Genomic DNA, 24,632 nt, shown 5'->3' on the forward strand with positions numbered 1-24,632 from the left:
CCTCCTGACCCTTGTACATCCTTCCCAGCACCTGTGTGACAAGTTTGTTTTTTCATGTTTTTGGAGTCATCTGCCTCTGCCTCAGAATGAAAGCACTGAGGAGGCAGCGACCGTGTCAACTGACTGTTGCTGAGCCCGTAGAGTGGTACCTGCCTCCTAGCAGGTACTCGCACTTCGTGACTTCGCTGGGTGCCTGTGGTTTCTCCAGGCTAACTTTCCCCACCTCCCCCCTCCACCCCCGGGCTCAAAGGTGAGAAGCCCGTCTTTCCCCAAGGGGGTTGGGTTCACTAAGTGTTTCTGGGGGAATTTAAGTTTTTTCTGGCGGTTTTGGGTGGAAGTACAGATGGAAAGGATTCCATCCTAAGCTGAATGATAATAAGGCTGTGGCCTCCACCCCCTGTTCGAAAGCACCTAATTTGGGCTGTGCTGGACATTAAGTGTGGTGTTGTGATAGGGTTGCTCCATGGTTTGGACTCAAGACCCCTTAAGACCTTAAAAATTATGAAGGGCCCCCGAGTATTTAGTTTGTGTGTTATGTCTTTTAATATTCATTGTCTGAGAATTAAAACAGAATGTTTCATCAAAAGAACATACAAGCACACACATTCCATGAGTCATCAGGGTGACATCATCGCACGCCATGTCCCTTCTGGAAAACACCACTGGATACCTGTGAGACAATGACGGTGAGAAGAACAAGTAACAGGTCAGTAATGTGAAAATAGTTATAGCTTTGAGAATCCCCTGAAAAGGTCCCAGGGACACCCAGGGCGCGCGCGCGCACACACACACACACCACCACCACCACCACCACCACCACCACCACCACCACCACCCCCCGCCCTGCCCCGGCCCCCCCCCCCCCCCCGGGTTTACGAACCGTTGAGTAGAGAACACGTCACAGCCTTTAGGAATCTTTATTCTCAGCTGTCACCTTCTCCCCAACTGCCAGGGCCATGCCCTGGAAGCCAGGCCCCACTTCAACGTGAGCGAGTGTGGGGTGGCTGAGCTCTATTACTATTATCCATACTGATTTATCAGGCCCTTTCCAAAAGGAAGTTCACAGACGCCAACACACCTGCGTGGGCCCTGCATTCCTAGAGGCATTGTCATGTCCTCTCTCCCCTCCTCCGGGTGTGGTATCCCTCTTGGACTTTCCTTTCTACAGGGGAGGACCGGGCCAGAGCTTCCTGGATCTCCTGAGTGGAATTTGCTCTGAGGCCTGCGTCACAGGTGTGCCTGAGCGGTGTAAGGAAGAAATGTGGAAAATAGTTAGAATTTGATAAAGGTATTGTGCAGGAGGGAACCCATGAGCGATTGTGGCTGCGCCTTTGTTGGCAGGGCCTGAAACTCAGCCTTCCTTGAGAAGCGTGAAGCCCAGAGCAACAGCACAGAGGAGGGTTTATATTTCTGTTTCTTTAGTTCCCAGACTGAACCCTAATCTCATTTCTCTCCGTCATCCCTCCCCACCCCCAAATCCTCAAGCGAAAGCTGATCATGGAATGAAAAGCTAGTCCCATGCCCGGGAGAATTAGTACCCAGTGAGTTAGTGAGATAAGTAAGGTGAGTATGACACGGACTCGATAAATTATAGGGTCTCAAAATCGTTAGTTGGGAATGGGCTACCACTGATTATCACACCCACACGCTGGCAGGTCCGTCCAGCCTGTCTCCGCCCTCTGAAGGCTTCTTCAGTAGGGGTTACGCCGGTGCCACATCGCCCTTTTCAATACTTCTGTCTTTAAGAAAGGGAGAATGAGGTGCCAAGGAGTCATATATACTAGTGGCGAGATTTTATTCAAGACATTTTTCTTGCCAGCTCTTTTTCTCCTTGATTGCTCAAGTTCCAGTTCTGATGGAGCTGGTTAATAATTCTTTTAAGAGTTGAAGTGTATATTTATGAATCTCAGACTACTCACCAAAGCATTTTAAGCCCTTTAGCAGAGGTGGAATTAAGTCACATGACCGGTTTTCTGGTTAATAGCTTATAACACTTTGGTACTTTGTGTGGGGGTGGGGCGGGAGTGCTGGAAGCTCAGGAAACGAACGAATTACCTCCTGTAGCCTTTAGGAAGCTAGATGCCCTTTTAGGTAAAAGCCCTGTCTTCATGGGAGGCCGTATGTGCCAGGCACAGTGCCGGAGCCCTACCCTGGAGAAGTTTGCCCTCTGACCTCTTCCCTCTCTAGGACTTAATTTCTCCGTCTGTGAATGCAGGCGCTGGATGAGCTCATCTCCGCAACTCCTTCCAGCTCTTAACATTCTTCGGTTCCCCGGGGATAATGGAGATTGATCATTATTTCAACATTACCAGGGACGAACTAGAATGAAATGGGTAATCTTCCCATCAGGCTTCACAGACGGTCTGCCGTCATCAGCTAAAATATTCCAGTCCTAGGAGGTGTGGATGAAGATGATGATAATTCCCATTTAACCGAGGGTCCTACCTGGTTCCATGCGCCGTGCCAAATGCTCTCCTGTGGATTATTTTATTTACTTGTAAGTGACATGGAAGAATCTTATGGTTGAAAACACTCAGATCGGGATGCCTGGGTGGTTCAGTGGGTTAAAGCCTCTGCCTTCAGCTCAGGTCATGATGCCAGGGTCCTGGGATCGAGTCCCGCATCGGGCTCCCTGCTCAGCGGGGAGCCTGCTTGCTCCTCTCTCTCTCTGCCTGCCTCTCTGCCTGCTCGTGATCTCTCTCTGTCAAATAAATACATTAAAAAGTCTTATTAAAAAAAGAAAGAAAGAAAACACTCAGATCTTAATATTTTTCTGATAGACGTTAACTTGAGCCCTTGCTCTGCTCCGCATTGGTTGGGTGACCTTGAACTTGTTCGTTTAACCGCTCAGAGCGTCAGAGTCCTCTTCTATGAGACGAGACAGAAGCAGCCACCTCATAACATTGTTGCAGGGGTCAGCGGAAAAGCAGTGCATGAAGCCGCTCTGCCAACCATCAAGTGTAACACGCATGCTAGTGGTTATTATTTAGCAAGTAGTACTGCCTACCAAAGCCTTTGGCAGAATTTCAAGAAATCCCTTGAAATAAAACAGAAATGTATAATAAACCATTCTTCTTGTCTTCACACGGGGTGGCCTTGTAATGGACATCTCTTAGCTGAGATGCAGCCCAGAATAGTTAAAAATGTGACTCTCAGGTGCCTACATTCAAATCCTGCCTCTGCTATTTCCTAGCTGTGTGACCTTGGGCAAGCTCTTAACCTCTCTGAGCTTCCATTTCATCATCTATAAAATGAGGATAGGAAGAGAGTTGATCATCTTCATTTGTGTGCAAAGCATTCAGGAAAGGGCCCAGCACAGAGTGAGGACTTTGTAAAGGTTACCCATTATTGTCATGATTGCTAATTATTTTTATGACCTAGTGCCATAACAGAATTTGTTAATGTAGTAAGTATTTAAAGCGTCAGCTATGTCTACAGCACTGCTTTCAGCATGGAGATAAAGGATAAAAAGTGAGGATAGGATTTCTACCATCTAGCATTTCACAGTTCACATATAGATTGGTTCCGCAAATATTCTTGAGCTTCTACCATGGATCATGCAAGGAAACAAAATTCTGAATACAATAGAGTTCTTGCTTCCAAGGAACCCACGTCCAGCTAAGAAGTCAGAGCCAGGGAGAGATGTCTTCAGGAAGTGGTGGCCGCTGTAGTTGAGGGTGGTGGGGGGTTGTTGGAGTTGACATTCCAGAGATCACATTTGACTCTACCACCTGTGGAACCCATCTTACTCTCTCTCTCTAGACCATTTACCTTGGGAATCAACCGAAGATAGTGATAACATCTATCCTCCTTGAATTAATAAGTATTTATAGTCTATTATGGGCCAGGTGCTATTCTAGAAGGTAAGCTTACAGTAGTAAACAAGACGTGACAACATCCCTGCCCTCCCAGAGCTGACATTCCACAGGGTAGAGACTGAACACACAGATTAATCAAAACGTGTAGTGTGTTAGTGATACGTGGAGAAAAATAAAGCAGGGAGGGAAGATGGGGAGGCCAGGGGGGTAGAGCAAGGTGTGGAAGGAGAAAGAAAATCCAACAGGAGGTGGCAGGGGTGACCTCTCAGGGAAGCTGGGGTGAGAAAGTGATCCTCCTGCATCTCTGTGTGTTTGGGGGAGGGGGCGGAGCGGGGAAGGCTTCCTTGCAGGCAGGGGCTCAGCACGAGTGCAAGGATTAAAGGCGATAAAGCTCACTCTGTCCTGGCACACGGCAAGCACTCAGAAGACACCAGCTGCTATTTTGAGCCATTACTCAGGGCTGAGGCCAGGGTATGAAAGGAGGAGGGTGGGAGCAGAAGAGAGAGAATGACTAAGTCAGCCTGGGGGTGGGGGGGCGGTCTGGCGTGTTTCACAGTGAAGTGACTCTCTGGTTAGCGATCGGGCAGAAGAATGAGTAGGAGTTTGCTAGAGGCATGGCGGGCTGTGGGACGGGGGAGGAGGCATTCCAGGGAAAGGGAGCTTTGCAGCAGAGGTGTGGGGGCGGGGAAGAACATGGTGTGTTCCGTAAGCCATTGCGTGGGGCGTGGGTGTGCCCGGTGGTGGGGGCCCTCTCCTCTCTGGAGGTGGGAAAGGATGATGAGATGGGCCTCACATGCTCTCCTGACCAGTTTGTGCTTTCCCCGGTGGTGCTGGGAGACTCCTCGAATGTTTACAACTGGGCGATGAAAGGATCAGATTTGTATTTTCATAAGCTCTACAGAGGAGGGAGGCACCGGGGGCAGCAAATTAATGAGTGCAGTGGGGAAGGGTGTAATTAAAAGGCGAAATGAATGGTATGGCTTATGGGACACGGGAAGGCAGGAATCCATCTATCCATCATTCACTCATTCAGTTCTTGTTCGGTGAGGTCCAGCCCTGTGCCTGGCACAGGCGAGACGCTGGGGCTGCTCTGGGGACCAAGACCATCTGTTTCCATGAGGCAGACATGTGATAAGTGAATTCATTTTGGGAGGGGGGTCAAGGAAGTGTCACAAACACGGTTGTTTGGGCCCAGGATGGTAGCTGAAGGGAGTGGAGAGGCTGGGGGGTGGCCAGGCCAGGGCTCACCTCCCACCTGTGTGGCTGAGAACATGGCTTTGTCATGGCAGGTCTTCTGATTCCTTATGAGGTTGGATGGTTTTACGTCACACTTCCTGATTTTTAAATGTCAGCAATTGGTCAAACAGGGTGGTGATTGAGTATAAGTGGAGAGAGAGAGAGAGTGAATGTGTGTGTGTATGTGTGCACGCGTGCGCGTTCTAATTAGGATGGGTTGTAGGAAAAGCTCTGAGGACATGATATTGAAATATTATAAGGTGTTGGGGGTGGGGAGAGAGAAGGGCATGTGGCAAGGATCCAGGTGGGAGAAATGCGGTGTGTTTGAGGAATTACAGGAAAGCCCGTGCCTGGAACTTCGAGACTGAAGGAGAATGGTTCCAGAAGAGGAGGCGTGTGAGAGGTGGGCGGGGCCCGGTCATGCTGGGTCTTTGCAGGCGGGGGTGTGGGGTTTCGTTTTTATTCTGAGTTCACCGAAAGGCTGTCTCTGAGTAATCAGCGATAACTTTAAGCTTTAAGTGGCATCATTCAGATTCTGGATTCTAGATTTAGAAGAGGGAGGAAAGGAAGAGCAGTTTTCGGGGGGGCGGGGGGGGGGATGGCGAGGCCGGAGTGGTTCTCAAGGACGCCAGCATCCTTGGGTAGAGGATGAGCAAGCTGAAGGACTGCGAGGCAGGCAGCACAGCGGGATGAATTCTGAGGCCCTGGAAACCTCAGGAAGTGACATTTGCATATGAGGTTGGTGTCATGGTATGGAAGTCACAGAACCAAGATCCTCGGTCTCTTCTGGATTTCATCTCGTGGGCCAGAGTGCCCCAAATGTCCCTGAGGTTACCAGTCATTCTGGATGTTCATTAAAAATGCAGATTCCAAGGCTCCCCTTCCACAAGCCCATTTCCAGAGGTCTGGAATGGGGCCAGGGAACCTGTAATTTGAAGTATCATCTGTGGGATTCGTACCCTCCGGTAAATTTGGGAAGTGCTGATGGAGGCGCTGGGCGTCACGGGGTGTCTCTGACCTGGGAGCCAGAAGCTGGTGTTTTCAGACAGACATGAGGAGAGACAGATAACACAGGCAGGGAGACCAATGAAGAGGCCCTTGGATTTGTCAGGACACAAGACTGGGAAGGTCTAGACTTGGGTCATAAGCAGGCTGTCCTTGATTCTTCGGGCTGCTGTAACAAGGTGCCACCAACCAGAGGGCTTAAACCGACAAAAATCTGTCCTCTTACGGTTCTGGAGGCCAGAAGTCCAAAATCAAGGTGTTGCCAGGGTTGGGTCCTCCTGGGGGTTGTGAGGGGGAAGGTTCTAGGCCTCTCCCCTTAGCTTCATGGGGTTGCTGGCCATCATGGCTATTCCTTGGATGTGAGTACATCAGTCTGTCATCACATGGCGTTCTCTCTATTTTAACCTTCAAGTTAGATGCTGCTGGAGGGTTGAGGGAGAAAGACTACACGATTTGTTGGGAAGCTGTTTGCCTGGCATATAGTTGATTCTCTGGAAGCTTGTTCTATAAACAGCAAGAAACATTTCCTGGGGGACTTTGGTGGTGCCAGATCAATGGTGTTGTGGGTTAAGAGACACACGGAAGTCCCCTATAGAGTGGACGATAAGTAAACAAGGACCATGGCACCAATGGCAAGGAAGATGGCTGCCGGGGGTAACCGTGAATGATGGCAGCTAAGACTACGGACGGAGCAGTGAAATGTGCCTAAAGCACTACAGTGTACTCCCCTTTTATCTTAGGGTGGGTTTGCCTGGGACTTTCCCAGTTGTATCCCCCAGCGTCCCTGGACAATCCTTCAGTCTGACAAACCCAGTTTTATCTTCACAAAAATACATGGATTCATGTACTGTTATCACCCGCATTTTACCGGAGGAAACCGGAGCATAGACACATTAAGCAACTTGCCCGGGGCCCCACAGATAAGGGGTAGAGCTGGTGCCCAAACCCAGGCAGCTGGGTTCCAGGTCTCTTGCCCTCTGTTGCCTTTGACAGGGTCCAGTGAATTTCAATTGTTGGTATGAAAAGATTTCTTCCATTATGAAATACATAATTTTGTCTGGAAGCAGAAAGCATGCCTGTGTCCTTTTCCCCTTGCCCTGAGACAATCCAACAGGTAAGAAGTCAGTTAAGAGTCAGGTTGCAAGACTTGTTGCCTTCTAGGAGCCTTCTAGAAACATGATAGCCTCCAGGGGATCGGCTCCACAGCTCTGGCATCTGATCAGAATTCCTCATGGGATTTTTTTCAGCAGAGGGAGGATGGTTCACTATGGAGAGAAGTTTCCAAAATGAAAATAAAGCAACAAACAACTCAACTCGTTAGCAAAGATCCAGTGACTTAGCCTTATTAAATTCAGCATTAAGGAGAAGTGAACGAAATCCTTTAGATTTAGAAACCTTCCCCACCCCCAGGGGACATTAAGAACCAAACATATATATATGTATTTTTTAATTTAAGGGAATGCCAAATTTTTGTAAAATCAAGCCAATGAAGAAAGCTTGAGAACCACGACAAAGCCAGTCAAAGCCGATGCCCAGATGCCCGCGATCTTATGCTTTCTCTTGGGAAACAGAAAAGACAGCAAGACCCAGGAAACCAGGAGGATGAGAGGTGGGTGATGATGGGGAGCGTGGCAGGGGAGCCCGGCTCAGTCCCCATGCCCCATGCCTCTGAGCTGGCCCAGCTGGGACAGGGCACCTCATCTCCCCGAGTCCTGTCCCTAAAAGGTGCTACTGAGGAGCTACTCAGAGGTTGTACGGAGAATCCCACCAGATGATAAATGTGTCACCTGACGCTGTCACTGACACATGCCCTGTGTTGAATTAATGGTACCTGTCACTGCCCACGATTCCTTTGGGCTTGCACTTTGTTCTGTGATTAGGAAGAGCCCTGAGCTAGCGTGTGTGGAAGGCTCCCGCGGCGTCAGGCCTGAGCTAAGTGAGCTATACGCATTCTCCTATTTTGCCCTCACATGAACGCGGGTCCTGCTATCATCCCATTTGCAGACGTGTGGACGGAGGGTAAACGGCCTGTTTAATGATTCACACACAGGGGAAGGGCTTAGGACTCAGGTCCATTCTGACCCTGCTTTCTATGGCGTGACCTTACAGGAGAGCTTGAAAGGGGAAAGAGCAGTCATCTTTCTCCTTCCGGGTCCCTCTACGTTTAAGGAAGACCTGTTTGTCTCTGGAAAGTGCCTGTGGAAAATTTGAAAACAGAGCAAGGTAGGCCCAGCCACCTTCAGGGCTGGGGAGTTTCTGCCCGTGAACTGAGGCAAAAACTTTTTAGGCTGAAGTTGTTTCCCTCTCGGCTGAACCTGACCGAGGCTGGGACCCTGCCCACTCCTCCTTTTCTTCACCCTGAAGTCAGTGGTCCGAAAGCTTCCTCTTAAACAGCAGCTCTTCAAATTAAGAGCTTTGTGCATGGGGCCTGTGTTTCCTGTTCCTTGTTCAGGCTGGTAAGAATGTTTATCTGAGTCTGCCAACTTCGTCTGACTTTGTAACCGTGAGCCATGAGTGCTGCTTTTTATTTGTGTGTGGCCCTTGCCTCACTTTTCTTATATATATATTTTAAAGATTTTATTTATTTATTTGACAGAGAGTGTGAGAGAGGGAACACAAGCAGGGGGAGTGGGAGAGGGAGAAGCAGGCTTCCCACCCAGCAGGGAGCCCGACGCGAGGCTCGATCCCAGGACCCCGGGATCACGACCTGAGCCGAAGGCAGATGCTTAACAACTGAGCCACCCAGGCACCCCTGAAGGGCCAGGTTTTAAAGAATTTTCCACTCATTGCAGATGAATACTTTCGTAAAATATAATAAAAAATGAATTGCCAGTAAAGAAGGAAATTAAAAAATCCCAAAGTCCTATCAAATGCAAGCCCTGATTCTGTAGTTAGGGTTCAGCAGGCTCCATTTTGAACAGCACAGTGCTGGAGCCCACGATGACGGTACAGTGCACTAAGTGTCCCCACAGGAATGAGATCCCAAAGGACAGGAACAGAGAGGCGGCAATCCTGTGTATGGTAGAAATAGCCTTGAGAAACCAGTCTGGGACCTCCATTTCCCACTTGCCAAATAGTCCGCCCCACGGGCTAGTGTGTGTAGCTGGTGCATAAGCACTAGACACACGGAATCTGAGGAACACTGTGCATCTCAAATCATCAGGTTCTTCTGGAAGTTCAAGAACTCAAAACTGCTTAGGTGAGATGCATATAGACTTACCTTATAGTATTCTACACATTAAAATATTTTAAAGTAATTTTTATTATAAAAGCAAAGCATTCTGTAGGGGAAAAGTTTCCCCCTCACTCTTCCTTCTAGATCTTTCGTTATAAATACAGCAATGTACACATACCATACAGATTTTTTTATTAGGCAAATTTTGCTTGTTTCACTCAAGAATATATCATCATGGGAGCGCATGGATGGCTCAGTGGGTTAAGCATCTGACTCTTGATTTTGGCTCAGGTCATGATCTCAGGGTCATAAGATCCAAGCCCTGCCTCAGGCTCTGTGCTGGGCACAGAGCCTGCTTAAGGTTTTCTCTCTCCCTCTCCTTCTGCCCACTCCCCTCCACCACATGTGCACTAAGAAAAAAAAATATATATCATGGTGATACTTCCGCTTCACTATTTACATTCCTTCTTCATTCTTTTCTCCAGGCTACGTTGCTTTCCAAGGGATAGGTATGCTGTAACTTATCTAGACAGTCTTATGATGGTGGACATTCAAGTCATCAGCACTCAGTGTTTCACTGAACATCCTGGGCATCTGTCTTGTGCACTTCTGTGGGTATTTCTCTAGTCATAATCCAAGAAATTAGTGGGTGTGCACATTTAAATGTGTAGGGACGGCCAAAGCTGTCTTCTTGAGGGACAGTGCCAGTCATCAGCAGAGTCGGAAGTTGGAAAATGTGCTGTTGAACTGAACACCTCCTTTTGCTGATCAGCAGACGGGATGGGGGGAAGAACCTGATGGAAGTCAGATGTGAGTTCCAAACACAACCAAGAACACGGCCTCCTGATTCTCTGCCCAGGGAGGTCCTTGTGTTTCTGTCAACCTCTAATAGCGCTATGGTCCTTTACCTTGGCTGGTCTGGTGCCCTGCCCAGACCCAGGAGCAAAGGCTTTGAATAAGCATATTCTGGTCACATTTCAACCTCGGCCCTTAAGATCATGTCTTCAGTTACCTAAGAAAGGGACTCTGATTTGGGTGCCTTGGCAGTCCTTTTGAGGGGGGAAAATCTGGTCCCTTTGGAACAAATCATTCTTCCCACGTCCAGGGACAGCTGAGTCTACTGAGTGAAGCATGGAGCTCGGCCTCTGAGCTTAGCTCCGCCCCGCCTGGGATTTGGGACGTGGTGCTCAGCCTCTCTGTGCCTCGGTGTCCCCACCTTGGAAACAGGAGCCCTTCACAGCGCTATCCTGAAAGTAAAACAGTAATTGTATGGGAAGGGTTGGGAGGCTCTCGGGATGTTTGTTTTCCTTCTGGAATGTGGGGCTGAGGCGTCCAACAGAGGGCAGTCTGAGCTGGAAGCCCGGTTCTCCACACTGAGGAGCATCTGCAAGGCGTTCCCCGGTGCTAATTTGTTCCCAGAGTTGAGATTTAATTGAGGTCAGAGTCATTTGCACTTATAACGCTGGTGAGCTGCTCTGAAGAGGTGATTTAAGGACAAGAAATGGCCGCATCCCAAAATTCCTCAGACACTCCCTTTGCACTCATTTCTCTCTGAATTCTTCATCTTCTAAATATCATCATCTGTCTTCACTTCTCTATCGTCAGCACACTCCATTTCCGTCCACGGCATCACCGCCTCTCTGGCCATCCAGGACCGTAACTCTACTGTGAACCCTGGACCCCCTCACTCCCCATGTCTGCGCAGCTGCCTCATCCAGGACTAGTGCCCTGGTCCTTTCCTGTGCCCGGGCAGCAGCACCCCCGGGGCAGACCTCCCTGCCAGCCAGCCAGCACAAAGTACCACGTCCGGACAGGTCTGGGGAGGTCCAGTCTGAGCACTGGGGCTGGGTGACCTGATCTGCTGCTCTGGCTGCCTGGGTGACACCCCTCCCCTTCCTTCACAGGGCACCAGGGCTCGCCAGCGCCTGGTCAAACCCTCTGCCTTCCCTTCCCACTGTAATGGCGGCCCTTTAGGGAGAGGGGACTGTGGAAAGCCAAGGCCTTCACGGGTCTGATGTCATGTACTTCTCAGGGGATGACTGACAGGAACCGTTAGTGTTCCCATTGATGGACGGAGAAACTCAGAGCCTGTGGAGTACAGTGACTTGCTTCTAGTCACGCAGCTGGGAGCGGTAACACTGAGATCTGACGCCCGATGTGTCTTAACTGTTTCCCAAACAGTGGCCCTCAACCCAGCTAGCGGTGTGTTAACAGTGTCCCATGAAATGTCTAAAATGTCAATGGCTTCTGTCTCAATTTCTATTTTAAAAAGACGAGTAACTGTGTTTGAGTTTCCCTTAAAAAAACCAGTCGGCGTGGGAGCCTCCACTTGCCCAGTGAGCACAGAAGCGACAAGTGTGCATGTGTCCCACCTTCCCACTGGGTCTTGGTGACGCCAGAGCACCAGCACGGTGAAGCTCTACGATATTAACCAGTCTTCACTCTCACAATATCTTGCTTCATTTCCACCACAGCAGAACACTGCTGTGGTCCTGTGCCCAGCTCACGAGTGTCCTATGTCACTGAAAAACCAACGTCATATAGGAAAACACAGCAACAATCCTCTACATGCCTGTGTTCCGTCCGTGGAGCAGTGCCTACAAATAGAGATCTGGAGTGATCTCTGCTCACCTCTTAGGAACAGACACAAAAATGGAGAAAATACACTTTTAGAAGCACCAAATGTTAGAAATCCAAGAGAAGTAAGACTATAAAAGGTTGCAGTTAGGACGGTGGCCCCTTTGCTAAGAAAGAGGCTCCCTGGGGCACCTGGGTGGCTCAGTGGGTTAAAGCCTCTGCCTTCGGCTCAGGTCATGATCCCAGGGTCCTTTGATGGAGTCCCACATTGGGCTCTCTGCTCAGCGGGGAGCCTGCTTCCCTTCCTCTCTCTGATTACTTGTGATCTCTTGTCTGTCAAATAAATAAATAAAATCTTAAAAAAAAAAAAAAAAAGGCTCCCTGAAGCCGGGGACTGTGTCTACTTTCCTGGTCAGTTACCAGTGCCTGGCACATAGGAGACACTCAGGAGATGTTTGTTGAATGAATGAGCGTCTGTGATATGGTCCGACCCAGGATGAACCTGGATTTCTGCACTTGGCTCCCTAAGAAGAACTAAATGATGACTAAAGTTTTCTGCCCTTTGTGGTTTGCAGCCCTCTCCCCTCCTCTTCTCCCTGGATCCTTCCCTCCCCTTGTGCCGTGGCTGGGGAAGGAGGTCGGCAGAGGTGGAGTGTGGTGCTCAGGGCCCCATGGTAGAAGGTTCTGATTCCACATCCGCTGAGGGAGGCTGCCTGGCCCCCATTTCTGTGACTAGACCCGGGCCTGGGTCCCGGACGTCTTCTCCGACTCCTTCTGCAGGTTACAGTCTTCAGTGTCATGGCATCAAACACCACCTGCGCTGGTGGCCTTCCCTGCTATCTCCCGCCCCAATCTCTCCTCTGAACCCAGACGCACATCAACCTGCCTGCTCGGCCCCTTCATTACTCCTATCTACTAGACATCTCAAACTGAGCGCAGTCCAGACGGAACCCCTGATGTCTCCACCCACCGCCTCGTCGAGCTCTTTCCATCCATGCGGCTGTCGCTTCTAGGTGACTACTGCTGGACTCCTCCTGGACTCCTCTGCTTCTCTCACACCCACATCCAACCCTCTTGGCTTGACCTCCCAAACAGCTCCAGAATCCAACTCCTTCTCACCACTTCCACGTCTTCTACCCCGGACCAAGTTGCCGCCATCTTTTATGCGGTCTCTTGCAGCAGCCTCCTCCCTGGCTTCTGGCCTGCTCCTGCCCCTCTCCAGTCTAGCCCCGACTCCAAGCCAGAAGGGACCCAGTAAAACCTGAGTGAGCCATCAGGTCCCTCCTCTGGCTGAAGCCCTCTGAAAGCTTCTTATCTCGCCTGCAGTCAAAGCAAACCCCTCTCCACAGCCTCCGATAGTCTCTATCTTGCCTGCTTTCCCTAACCTTATCTCCCACCACCCTTCCCTGCACTCACGGCCTCTGCGGTTCCCTCTGGCACTCCCGTACGGCTCCAGCTCCGCTTCTAGTAAGAAAGGATGACGTTCTGCACAGACCTACTTGCTTTCTTTATGATTTGCATCCCCCATGACACCATGAGCTCCACGTAAGCATGGACCTTGTTTTTCCCACTTGATTTCCAGAAACTAGAACAGTTCTGGCCCGGAGCAGTGCCCACGAGTAAATGAGGGTGATCAATCAGAATCTACCAACGGTTGACCCCTGAACAAAGCGTGGGTTGGGAGCATCGGCCCCGCCCAGTCAAAAATCCACTATAGCTTTGACTTTCAAAAACTGAGCTAGTAATAACCTCCCGTTGACCGGAAGCCCTGCCGATAACATAAACAGCAGATTAAAGCAACAACAACAGCAGATTTTTGCATGTTATATGTACTGCATGTTGTATTCTTGCAGTGAAGTAAGCTACAGAAAAGAAATTGGTATTAAGAAAATCTTAAAGAAGAGAAATACATTTGTAGTACTGTGCTACACTTACCAAAAAAAAAAAATCCACGTGTAAGCGGACCCACGCATGTTGGACCCCCATGTTGCGGAAGGGCCGGCTCCGGTTCTAAGAGGCAGTGACCATCTTAGACGGAACCCAAGGCGAGTCCACCTCTGCTCACTCTGGTGAAGGGTGAGCCAGCATGCGAGCACAGGCCAGGGCCCCCAACACGACATATGCGGTGAATTACTTAAGGTTGGACCGAGATGCAGGTGGGCTCTGCAGAGGTTCTGACCAGTGGCCACCTCAAGACTGAGGTTAGACAAAGTGATTTGGGAGCTTTGTGACTTACCTGGAACAGGAAACAGGAAACAGGAGGTACGCAGGTAAGGGCTACCGAGTGTGAGTCAGGTGCCGGCACGCTGCTGAGGTCCTCACCTGAGCGCCCTGATGAAAGCCTCACGCAAGCCCGCGGCTGGCCGCTCTTCTAGCACTGTTGCATGATGAAGAAATGGAGGCCTGTGGGAGTTAAGCAACTTGACCATGAACACTCAACGAACTCTCTCTCCTTGACATTCTGTTTCACTGGGTTTGGGGTGAGGCCCTTAAACCTGCCTTTTTTATGATTTTATTTTTTTATTTTAATTTTTACAAAAGATTTTATTGATTTGAGAGAAACAGAGATCGAGAGAGGGAGAGCGAGCGAGCACGTGAGCAGGGGGAAGGGCAGAGGGAGAGGGAGAAGACGACTCCCTGCGGAGCAAGGACCCTGAGATCATGACCTGAGCCCAAGGCGGATGCTTTAACCAACTGAGCCACCCAGGCCGCTCCTAACGACCGTTTTTCAGTAATCTCTACACCCAACGTGGGGCTCCAACTCACAACCCCTCGATCGAGGATCGCATGCTCTGCTGCCTGAGCCACCCAGGCGCCCCAAACCTGCCTTTCTAGAAAGCACCAGTGGTTGTTTTTGTCCTGAGGCAACTGGGGAAACATTGAACTTTCCGGAAACATGAGGACCAACTATGGAAGTCAATTTTGCTGTCTTTAGGGCTGCCGCCCTTTTGTCCACTGCCGTGCCCAGAAGTCCTAGGGTCACTCCTGCCCCACAGACAGGCTCCCTCTGGGTGTCCCAGACTGCATAAACGCCAGATGGAAAGCAAGCTAGTGGCATGTGCTTGGCGTTTTTCCCAGTTCACTGTCCTCCCCTTCAGAAGTCTCATTTGCCTTCAGCTTGGTTGGTTTGCATTGGCTCTTAAGTTTGATAACTGTATCTTTTATCTCTGTCACCTCCCTCCTGCCCCACCTTTCTCCCTTTGAAAATATTTCAAGACTTTTTGCATGGCTGTTAAACCATAAGGTAAAGATTCAAGTACCTTTAAAAAAAATGCATGACACGCAAGAAACGATTAGGTCTCAACAATGGGAATCCAAATGGAATGAAACGAAACTTCAACAAATATGTATTTGTTTTTGGTATTTACTGCTAAGAGCAAAGCTAGGGAGTTTTAAGTGGCAGAAAGAATACACGTCCCCTGTTTACTACTGGGCGGCTGTCCTCGGCCCCCAATGGAGCGCTCCTGGGGTATGGTTTTTCTGACACTTGAACACACCACCTCCCTGCATCTCGGTGTCTGGGGTCCTCAAGTGTCCCCGGTGGAGCGGTGGATCACATTTTCCCAACAACGAGCACAATTTCTCCCTTAAGGGAACTTGTTATCAAGAGATTTGAGGGACTGGAATGTGTAATACAAAACAGACATGCAAAGTCGAGGGAGTTTTATGGCTCAAGAAGAGAAAGAATGACTTTATTGACTATAAAATAAAGTCCACATGCTACAAGTTGGCCTGAACCCACCTTGGGCAACTTCTTTTCCCTCCCAAATAGATCTGAGATGAAAAATCTGCCAGCCGCTTTGTAGCGCGGTGGGACCGGAGGGATAAGGTGCTGTTTGAACCACAGTCTCCTGGGAAGAGGGGCTAAGCCGCCCCGGGGAAGTTGGAGGGATGTGGGGGGACACACTCTGCTGGTCAGTATTCCCGCGCTTTCGGTCATGCCCTGGATGGTGGTACCATGTTCAGCAGAATTAGGACTTAAGTCATTGTCTCTATTAGGAAATCAAGCTCCGTTTAAGGAGATGCATATCGCCGTCAGGCTGACATGAAGCGGACTCGTAAGAACAGATTTCTCTGTGTCGGCCTGGCGGGATAAGGGATGCCCAGAGAGCTGGTAAAACCTTACTTCTGAGTGTGTCTGTGAGGATGTTTCTGGAAGAGATGAGCATCTGAGTCGGACTGAGGGAGGAAGGTCGTCCTCACCAGCACAGGTGGGCACCACTGGTCTGTGGAGGGCCTGAACGGAACAGCAAAGGCAAAGTTAGGGCCGGCATGTCCATTTCCCGCCGTCCTCAGACTTGGGCTGAATTACCACCAGTTTTCCAGGTTCTCCAGCTTACAGAGGGCAGACTGGGGGACTTCTGGGTCTCCAAAATCTCGTGTGTCAGTTCCCATACTAAATCTCCTCCTACATGTATCTTTAGATCCCCTATTGGTTCTGTCTTTCTAGACAACCCGAATACATTCCCATAATTTTTGTTTCTCTTCCCACTTGGCCAAGTGGAACCACGTAAACTTCTGTTCATTTGCTTCCTGCTTTTCTAGTTACCCTTTGACTCTCTGGATGCCCTATACCAACGCCACAAAGTTCTGCTCAGATGCCTTCTCTTCCAGAACATCCTCCTGGAAGCCACCAACAGACGCCATCTCTCCCAGCCGGCCTGTGCCAGCGGCTCCCACACACTGCTCTGGGCGCCACTGTCCACCACCGTCTCGCTCTAGCCCGAAGCCGGGCGCCGGCCCATACGCTCTCGCTCGTCCTCGCCCTCTGAAGTCACCCCCTGTTCCCATCTCCAGCCCGCTCGTCACAGAGATTTTTCTCACACGCAAACCTAGGCTGCCACATGCATGCCCCAAAACTTCCGCGGCTCCCCCGAGTCTGACACTCACGATAAGACTCCACCGCCTAGGCCACAAGCACCCTGCATGGCATGGCCCCGTCTAGCCCTTCAGCTTTGTCTTTGTGTTTTGCCTAAAATGTAACTAAGAGGCCATAAAATTCACCCTTTGAAGGTATACAGTTTAGGGGGCATCTGGCTGGCTTAGTCGGTAGAGCATGTGACTTTTTTTTTTAAAGATTTTATTTACTTATTTGACAGAGATCACAAGTAGGCAGAGAGGCAGGCAGAGAGAGAGAGGAGGAAGCAGGCTCCCTACTGAGCAGAGAGCTGGATGCGGGGCTCGATCCCAGGACCCTAGGATCATGACCTGAGCTGAAGGCAGAGACTAACCCACTGAGCCACACAGGCACCCCCCACCTTTTTTTTTTTTTTAATTAAGATTTTTAAAAATTTATTTGGGAGAGAGAGAGAGAGCTCGCACAAGTGAGGGGAGGGGGCAGGGGGAGAAGCAGACTCCCTGCTGAGCAGGGAGCCCCATGTGGATTTGATTGCGGGACCCTAGGATCATGACCTGAGCTGAAGGCAGACACTTAACGGCCTGACCCCCCCAGACACCCCGATGTCTGCGGCTCTAATCTGATCAGACCTAAGTCCTCTTCGTCAACCCTGAAATGAAATTCCTCAATAAGGTAACCTATGTCTACAGAATTCTCAGACTGTAAGATAAAGGCGAGTCAAAAGTAACTTACGATAAAGTCATGTGGGGGCACCTGGGTGGCTCAGTTGTTGAGCATCTGCCTTTGGCTCAGGTCATGACTCCTGGGTGCTGGGATGGAGCCCCACATCGGACTCCCTGCTCAGCGGGAAGCCTGCTTCTCCGTCTTCCACTCCCCCTGCTTGTGTTCCTTCTCTCGCTGTGTCTTTCCCTGTCAAATAAATAAATCAAATCTTAAAAAAAGATCCTGTGTGTGTTACTGCTGGAAGTCCCAGTGCAGCCTCCAGGGGCTTGAGCTTCCAGGTGGAAACACGACGGCCACAGGTGCAGGTGGGTCTAGGTGCTGGGTGCGGACCACCCACGCGCCTCAAGCATGCTGGGTGCAACCGCTGCTGGAGCTGTTCCTCTAGAATAGCAACCAACGTGAACTCCCAAAGTTCAGCCTTCTCTGGATTCGCACGGTCACAGCATTCCAGGAAAGTTCAGTATATATAACAACCATGAGGAAAATACTCTGTGTTTGTATGTAAAACAAAGTTGGGCTCCAGGCTGACCTAACTAACCCAGCAAACCTTCCAGAACATTCCAGACCTCCTCTCACCAGGTGAAGTCTCCTTCCGGGCACCCCGTGCTACTTCTTCACATCACTGGACACCATTTGTGGTCATATGTTCACATGTCTTCTTTTTAAAAATTTTTTAAAAGATTTATTTGAGAGAGAAAGTCCATGAGCGGGGGAAGGGGCAGAGGGAGAGGATATCCAAGCAGACTCTCTGCTCTGTTCCTAGCATCAGGGTTCAATTTAGGCAGTGCATATTTGATTTGAAGCTTTTACTAGAAGTCTGCAGCAAAGAGAGACACGCATGCTTGGGGAGGGGGGCAAATGGGTCTTGTCAAAATTGTACAGAGCCCGACGAGGGGCTCCATCTCTAGACCTATGAGATCAGGACCTGAGCCGAAACCAAGAGTGGGACGCTTAACTGTCTGAGCTACCCAGGCACCCCTGTCTTCCTTTTATTTAAGTCCCTGTCCCCCACAAGACACAGATCCCATGACGTCTGCATTTGTGACCTTCCCATCTTTGTATTCCCAGCCTTGAACGTGGCGGCGCCTGGTACTGGACATTTCCTGAATGAATTCCTAACAGCGTTTTTGCCCGCTTCCTCTCTTGTCCCAGGAGTTCTTAGAGTACTGTGGCAAATTTATCTGCGTCTCCGGTGCTGACGATGGTTCCTTTTTCATATGGAAAACAATGGTCAAATATTTAGTAGGTAAACAGAAGTGAAATTACCTTTGGGCTACCAGTGTCCTCACAGATGGGCTAAGGACACATTTCGACACATGCTTCCAAAAATCCTCCAGAAACTCTTGTGCTAGAGACATGGTCATATGGGAATACTCCTAACAGTTGTGGTTTCAGCAGAGAACCTTCCTTTTTGCTCTGCTGCTGTGTAGCAAATGACCCCAAAACTTAGTATCTTAAAGCAGTGATGGCTTGGTTGTTTCTCACCATTCGGTGGGGTGGCAGTCTGGGCAGTATTGCTGCTGACCTTCTTGGGCTCACTCCTGGGGCTCACAGTCATCCCACAACTCAACTGGGGCTGGAGGGTCCAAGGTGGCCTCCCCCACACACCCAGCAGGGTTCTGCTGTCAGCGGAGTTGCTGTGGTTCCCATCCACACAGACATCTAGTCTTCTAAGGAGCTAGCCCAGGCCTCTCCACTATTGTCTTGAAATTCCAAGCAAGTGAAAGGAAAAGCAGAAAGTCTGGGGTGAAGGCCTGCTTCCAAAGCTGGCAGACCACCGCTTCTACCTCATTGTGGGAAAGCAAGTCACAGTGCCACCCAGATTCAAGGTGGAGACAAAGGCGTTCAGAAGGAGCCGATCAGCACACTGCGAAGGGCAGGGGACCCCAGAAAGACACTCACCACGGGCTCTTATTGTCATGCCCGCCACAGCGATCTCCCTGGAGCACACTCTTCTTCCTGGTTCTGGAATCCAAAAGGCAGCACTGGCTCTTATTGATGGAGATCCTCTGGGATGCTGGGTCTCCCCTTGGGACTTGGCATCTCCTTCTCTGGCCCTAAAGATGGAGGTGCAGAATATAGAGATGATGTGTTCTTTTCAGGTTGTGTGGATTAATCTGGGGAGCGGGACCTCATTTCTCCTCCGGTTAAGCCCTCATATCATTTTATTATTGTCTTGCCATTTGCCTTGTTTCTCTTCCAACTCAACAGCAATAAAAAACTGGGTTAATGGAGCCTTCTGGCTAGTGGTTCTGTAGACTTCACTACGGAAGGACCTAAGAGTTGAGAAAGCACTGGTTCTGTAGCAAGACTGCTCGAGTGTGAATCCTGGCGCTACACCTTGCTGTGGGAGCTTGGGGAAAGGACTTCACCTTCCTATGCCTCAGTTTCCTCCTCCCTGACCTGGGAATCATGAGGCCAAGGGTGAGGCTGTTGCAGGGATGGAGCAGGTGTGCAGAACAGCTGAGAAAGCGCCAGGTCAGGCTTTTTTTTGGGGGAGGGGGGCATTAGGGGAGGAAGAGGGAGTGGTGGCTTAACCAAAAAGCAGTCTGTAGTCTCTGGTAGTACATCCGTGAGAGCAGAGCCAACATGTGCATGCCTCCTGCTCGTAACTGTGTCTCATTCTAGCCCTATTACGAGGTATTTGTGCTTTCGGTATAAATTATAAATCTAAACACATGCAGGGTTTGTTTTTCCCCCAAAGCAGATTCCAACCAGCATGAAACCAGCCAACCCAAATAAATTGTGCACTTAAGTCCATTGTTTCCAGCAACATGTAAACTGTTGGGTTGCAGAGAATGGCTTTGAAGAGGGCGCCCCATTAGTGTTCCTAGCATCAGGGTTCAATTTAGGCAGTGCATATTTGAAGCTTTTACTAGAAGTCTGCGGCAAAGAGAGACACGCATGCTAGGGGAGGGGGGCAAAGGGGTCTTGTCAAAATTGTACAGGATGCGTTTAGGCAGTGTTGTCATAAAAGCACAAAATACAGCACCAGCCCTGAACTCAAGGAGACTCGCAGAATTCCTCAGCTGGGGAAGTCATTCTGGGAATGCAAAGATCGCTTTCAATGTTATGTTTGTAAGGAAATGACAGTCACCAAGTGGAGAATGTCAGGTCCTCAGAGAAACCCTGTGGGCACTCACGTGCAGAGAGCTGTTTACTTAACTGGAGTTGGTTCTGAAAGTATTTGACTCTGGAGGGTCCCAAAGGGAGTGTGGAGGGTGGCTGGGATTTGCTCGCAGGTCAGGCCTGGGCTTTTGCTAATCCCCCCAGCTGATAAAGCTCCAATCGCCAGGGCAGATTCATTCTTCTGTTGAACCAAGGTTTATGGCACTGGCAGACACCAGAGCAGGAACCTGTCGCTCTAAACATTTCCCCAGCAAAACAGAGCCTTCTTCTATCTGATGGACTGGGAGCTTGTCACAGTGGAGCAGAGGTGCCTGGGGTGAGGCTCTGGGTGAAGAGGAGGCTCTGAGTGTGGAAGAGAGGCCTGAGAATGAAGGATCTGGGCATTTATCTCCAGGAAGAATCCAGCAACGTGACATTCTCAGCAGCGCTGAAGGTAGACAGTGCTGACAGAGAAGGGGAGTTTTGATGTCACTATCAGGCAAATCATGGATTGTACCAAGTAGGTTGAGTTTGGGGGTTTGTCCTTTCTGTTAAGCTCACATCCCCACTGCCCAAGTGGGAGGTCCTTTCGCCACTCTAGACTTTGTCCCTGCGGTCCTGTTGGGGCATTAATGGCAGTAAGGAGTCCAAAAAGCCAGGAGTGAGGTCACCTGGTCCCCAGTCTGGCTTCTCCAGGAGAACTGGACAAATGAGGGAATTCAGCCCTTAATTACCCACTACTTCCTCTGCTCCGGGCACTAAGGGTGCAGTGGCAACACAGCTGTCCTGGGCAGGACGGACTAGGTGGAGGAGAAGAACAGGAAAACAGCTCATCTCATGGGATGACAGAGGATGATGGTGATGATAACGGATATTCAGCAGGAGCCGAACACGGTCTGCTGTCTTGTGCTTCTCGAGTTGAACATGCCTGCGACTCACTTTGGGATCCTGGTAAAATGTGGGATCTGGTTTGGGAGGTCTGGGGTGGGATGTGGGACTCTACTAACAAGCTCCAGTTGGCTGGTCCCCAGACCTCGCGTTAAGAAGGCAGGCATTATTTCACCCAATCTTCAGAACATACCACTGAGGCACTCTAGTTATTCCCACCCAATCTTCAGAACATACCACTGAGGCATTCTAGTTATTTACAGACAAGGAAACGGAAGCCTGGAAAGGTGAAGGGACTTGCCTGAGGTCATACAGCTAGGAACAGACGACCGGACTCCAGGGTCTGCGTGCTTACCCAGCTCTGCCCTGGTGAGGCAGTGGGCATGGCATCAAGGGGGGCCCAGTGCCAAGTAGGGGCTCAGAGAAGGCTCTGAGAGAATGTGCCTCTTGTGGGCACCAGCAAGTTGAGGGTTAAAGTATCAGCCAGGTGAGAGGGATGAGGGTGGGGACAGAGTTCCCAGCTAGGGGGCTTGGCACAGGACAAGCACTCAGGCTGTTTACTCAACAGAGCAGGAGAGAGGTAGAAACCAAGGCTCTGCAGGGCACAAAGGCTGCCGTTTCTGGCCTTATCCTGTGGGCCTGAGAAGGAAGGTTCTCTGGAAAGATCCTGTAACCTGTTTACTCATCCGTCCCTGGTGACACACTTCCTTGGGGCATCCCCTTCATTCTCAAAGGCACTGTCCCACCCAGTACTCACTCCCTGGGCTGCAGGGAGCACTTGGCCCCGTGGGTCTCTGTTTACACATCTGTCTCCTGCGAGAACACTTCCTCCTTATTCATCTTTGTCCCCGAAATACCCAGCCTGGCTTGCGGGGTGACAGCACCTTCTCGGCTTGCAGCACGAGGGTGCTGTGGGGAGAGCATGGGTGGAAAGAACTGGGTATGCCGTGCCATCTGGAAGCTGTGTGCTCAGGGAGGCTGTAGCGAGGGTCCTGGGGCCGTGGGTAGTCCTGGGGCAGGGATCTCCCTGCCAGGCCACCTCTTTCCCTAGTGTCCCCCAAAGGCCCACAGCTCAGGCATCGCTTTGACAACTCTGGCCATATTCATGCCTCGGGGGCTCCCGTGGACTTAAGATTTCTCCTGTGCGCTGATTTCCTTCCCCCCAGCCCCCCACCCCGACTTCACTGTGACCAATTTCTGACCTGCAGCAAGCAGAGTGAATAGCATCAGGAGACCCCTGGCCCCTCCCCTGGACCCGAGTGTTAACGCTGTTGCCACAGTCCGCCTACGTTCTCCGCTCCTCTCCGGACCTACATGTTAAAAAAAAAAAAAAAAAATAGCATGGGTCAATTTTTCTCTGGGTTCATAATAAAAATATAAAAAATATCAATAATAAACACGCAAACAAACAAATACTGGGATGCCTGGGTGGCTCAGTTAAGGGTCTGCCTTCGGCTCAGGTCATCATCCTGGAGTCCTAGGATCCAGCCCTGCGTCTCTCTCTCTCTCTCTCTCTCACTCGGACTCTCGCTCGCTCTCTGGCTCCCTGCTCAGCGGGGAGTCTGATTCTCCCTCTCCCTGCCACTCCCCCTGCTTGTGCTTTTCTCTCACTCTGACAAATAAATAAAATCTTTAAAAAATATATTTATATAAACTGTAACATTCAGCCTAATTTTAGATTCATGAAAAAGTTGCAGAGAAAGTGCAGGGAAGTCCTCTAGGCCCCGCACCCGACCTCCTACGTTACTCCTGTGGTGCGTCTGTCCCAACAATTGAACCAGTGTGAGTACGTTATGGCTAACTCGACCCCACGTCCTATTAGGATTTTGTGCCTTCTCCCCTTACCTGGTAGACTCACTATTTAAACTTTAAAAGATTCAAAACAGGAAACTGTCCACGGAAAACCATCATCCTTTGCCAAACACGGTTCTACTAGCCAGATGCTATTGGTTGCTGAGTGACCTCAGCCCGAGGCCTGCTTTCTCTTGGTTAAAAAGAGAGATGAGTAAATGTTGGCGAGGTGGCAAGTCAGGTGGGCACAAAGCTGAGACTTCCTCACAGGGCCTGCAGCATTGTGTCGGGCCCAGTCCCCGTGGGAGCCCTGTGCATGGTGTCCCTGGGCCACATGCTCGGACAGCTGCAAAGCCCACGTCTGAGGCCACGGGGCTCCCAACCCAAAGCTTCCTTCCGCGCTGGAGGATGGCATTTCTCTTCTACACCAGAGCTCCCCCTCGCGCTGTTCCCTAAGCCAGGAGTCAGTCCCGGGAAGAATTCCATCAGTGGCGGGGGGAGCACCGCGTGCCTGTCGTGTCCCTGAGACATGGTCCCATGTGCTGTCGGTGACGGGGAAGGGGCCTGTCTAATCGGCTCCGCAGCAGTCGCCCGGTAAGGCCCGGACTTGTTCATATTCATTCCCGGCAAGTGTTTCAAAGTGATTTTCATGTTTCCTAAGTTAGAGTAGGTGACGCGGTTTCCTGAAACCAAGTCGGCACTTTTTTTTTTTTTTTTAATGAAACATTTGCAAATGTATTTGTCAGACACACACATTTATCAGTGAAAAACATGCAATTCTCAGTGCCATTACGCAGGATTTTTCAAATTGTTTGGTTCTCATTTGATCTCTAGTTAATTACTTGTCAGTCACTACTCTTTCTCCTCAATTTAAAAATTTTATGACTAAGACTAAATACCAGCTCCTAATAATAAAGACATATTAACCCATTTAAGAAATGTGAATTAAATGTCTAAGTTGGCCTAGATCTACGATTAACTTCAACTTTTTAAAGAGTAACAGGATTTTTGTCTTGAGAGATTGGTTGTTAACAGCCTGCCTCCCTTGACAGAAACGTGAAGATAATTTCATTTACTAGTGACTGTGAAGCAGGCAGAACATACTCCGCTTTGGATATTAAGGCTGAAAGAGAAAAAAAACTACTCGAGTCTGGAAAATGTATTTCCTTCTACTGATATCAGCCAGTATCATAAAGCCATAACAAACAGAAAAGCTGAGTCTCCCAAGAGAGGGAATTTGCTTTTAGCTTTAAACGGCCAGCATGGAAAACGTAATAAAAAAGAGAACACAACTTTTATCTCCTGCCCAGATACAGAATGGCTACCTTTGTAAACGGCTGATACAACTCTGTCTAACTTGGCTCTGAACAATTCCATAGGTAACCTGATGGAAAACCTCCAGCCATATCGAAAAGCAGAGAGAACAAGTAAGAATTCTCCAGAATAGAAATCT

General features: G+C 49.9%; 2 long non-coding RNA genes across 3 annotated transcripts in view; one reads left to right on the forward strand and one right to left on the reverse strand.

The window, feature by feature from the left end:
• Positions 1-12,024, forward strand: LOC116594821. Of its 2 annotated transcripts, XR_004287429.1 has the most exons (6): positions 1-250; positions 588-706; positions 2,188-2,497; positions 7,516-7,668; positions 8,169-8,282; positions 9,720-9,804. It is a non-coding gene; the product is annotated as an uncharacterized LOC116594821 (long non-coding RNA). The 2 variants fall into 2 exon arrangements; XR_004287430.1 differs by lacking the exons at positions 1-250; positions 588-706 and adding an exon at positions 11,139-12,024 and having other exon boundaries at positions 1,750-2,497; positions 9,720-11,048.
• The window catches only part of LOC116594820, a 26,830-nt gene continuing 4,960 nt past the window's right edge, over positions 2,763-24,632 (reverse strand). The window contains exons 4-8 of the long non-coding RNA XR_004287428.1: positions 22,591-22,698; positions 19,295-19,449; positions 14,048-14,214; positions 9,695-10,028; positions 2,763-7,324 (exon numbers count right to left, since the gene is read on the reverse strand). This is a non-coding gene — a long non-coding RNA (uncharacterized LOC116594820). The remainder of the gene's footprint in view (positions 7,325-9,694; positions 10,029-14,047; positions 14,215-19,294; positions 19,450-22,590; positions 22,699-24,632) is intronic.

Source organism: Mustela erminea, chromosome 7, assembly GCF_009829155.1.
Source record: "Mustela erminea isolate mMusErm1 chromosome 7, mMusErm1.Pri, whole genome shotgun sequence".
NCBI lineage: Eukaryota > Metazoa > Chordata > Mammalia > Carnivora > Mustelidae > Mustela > Mustela erminea.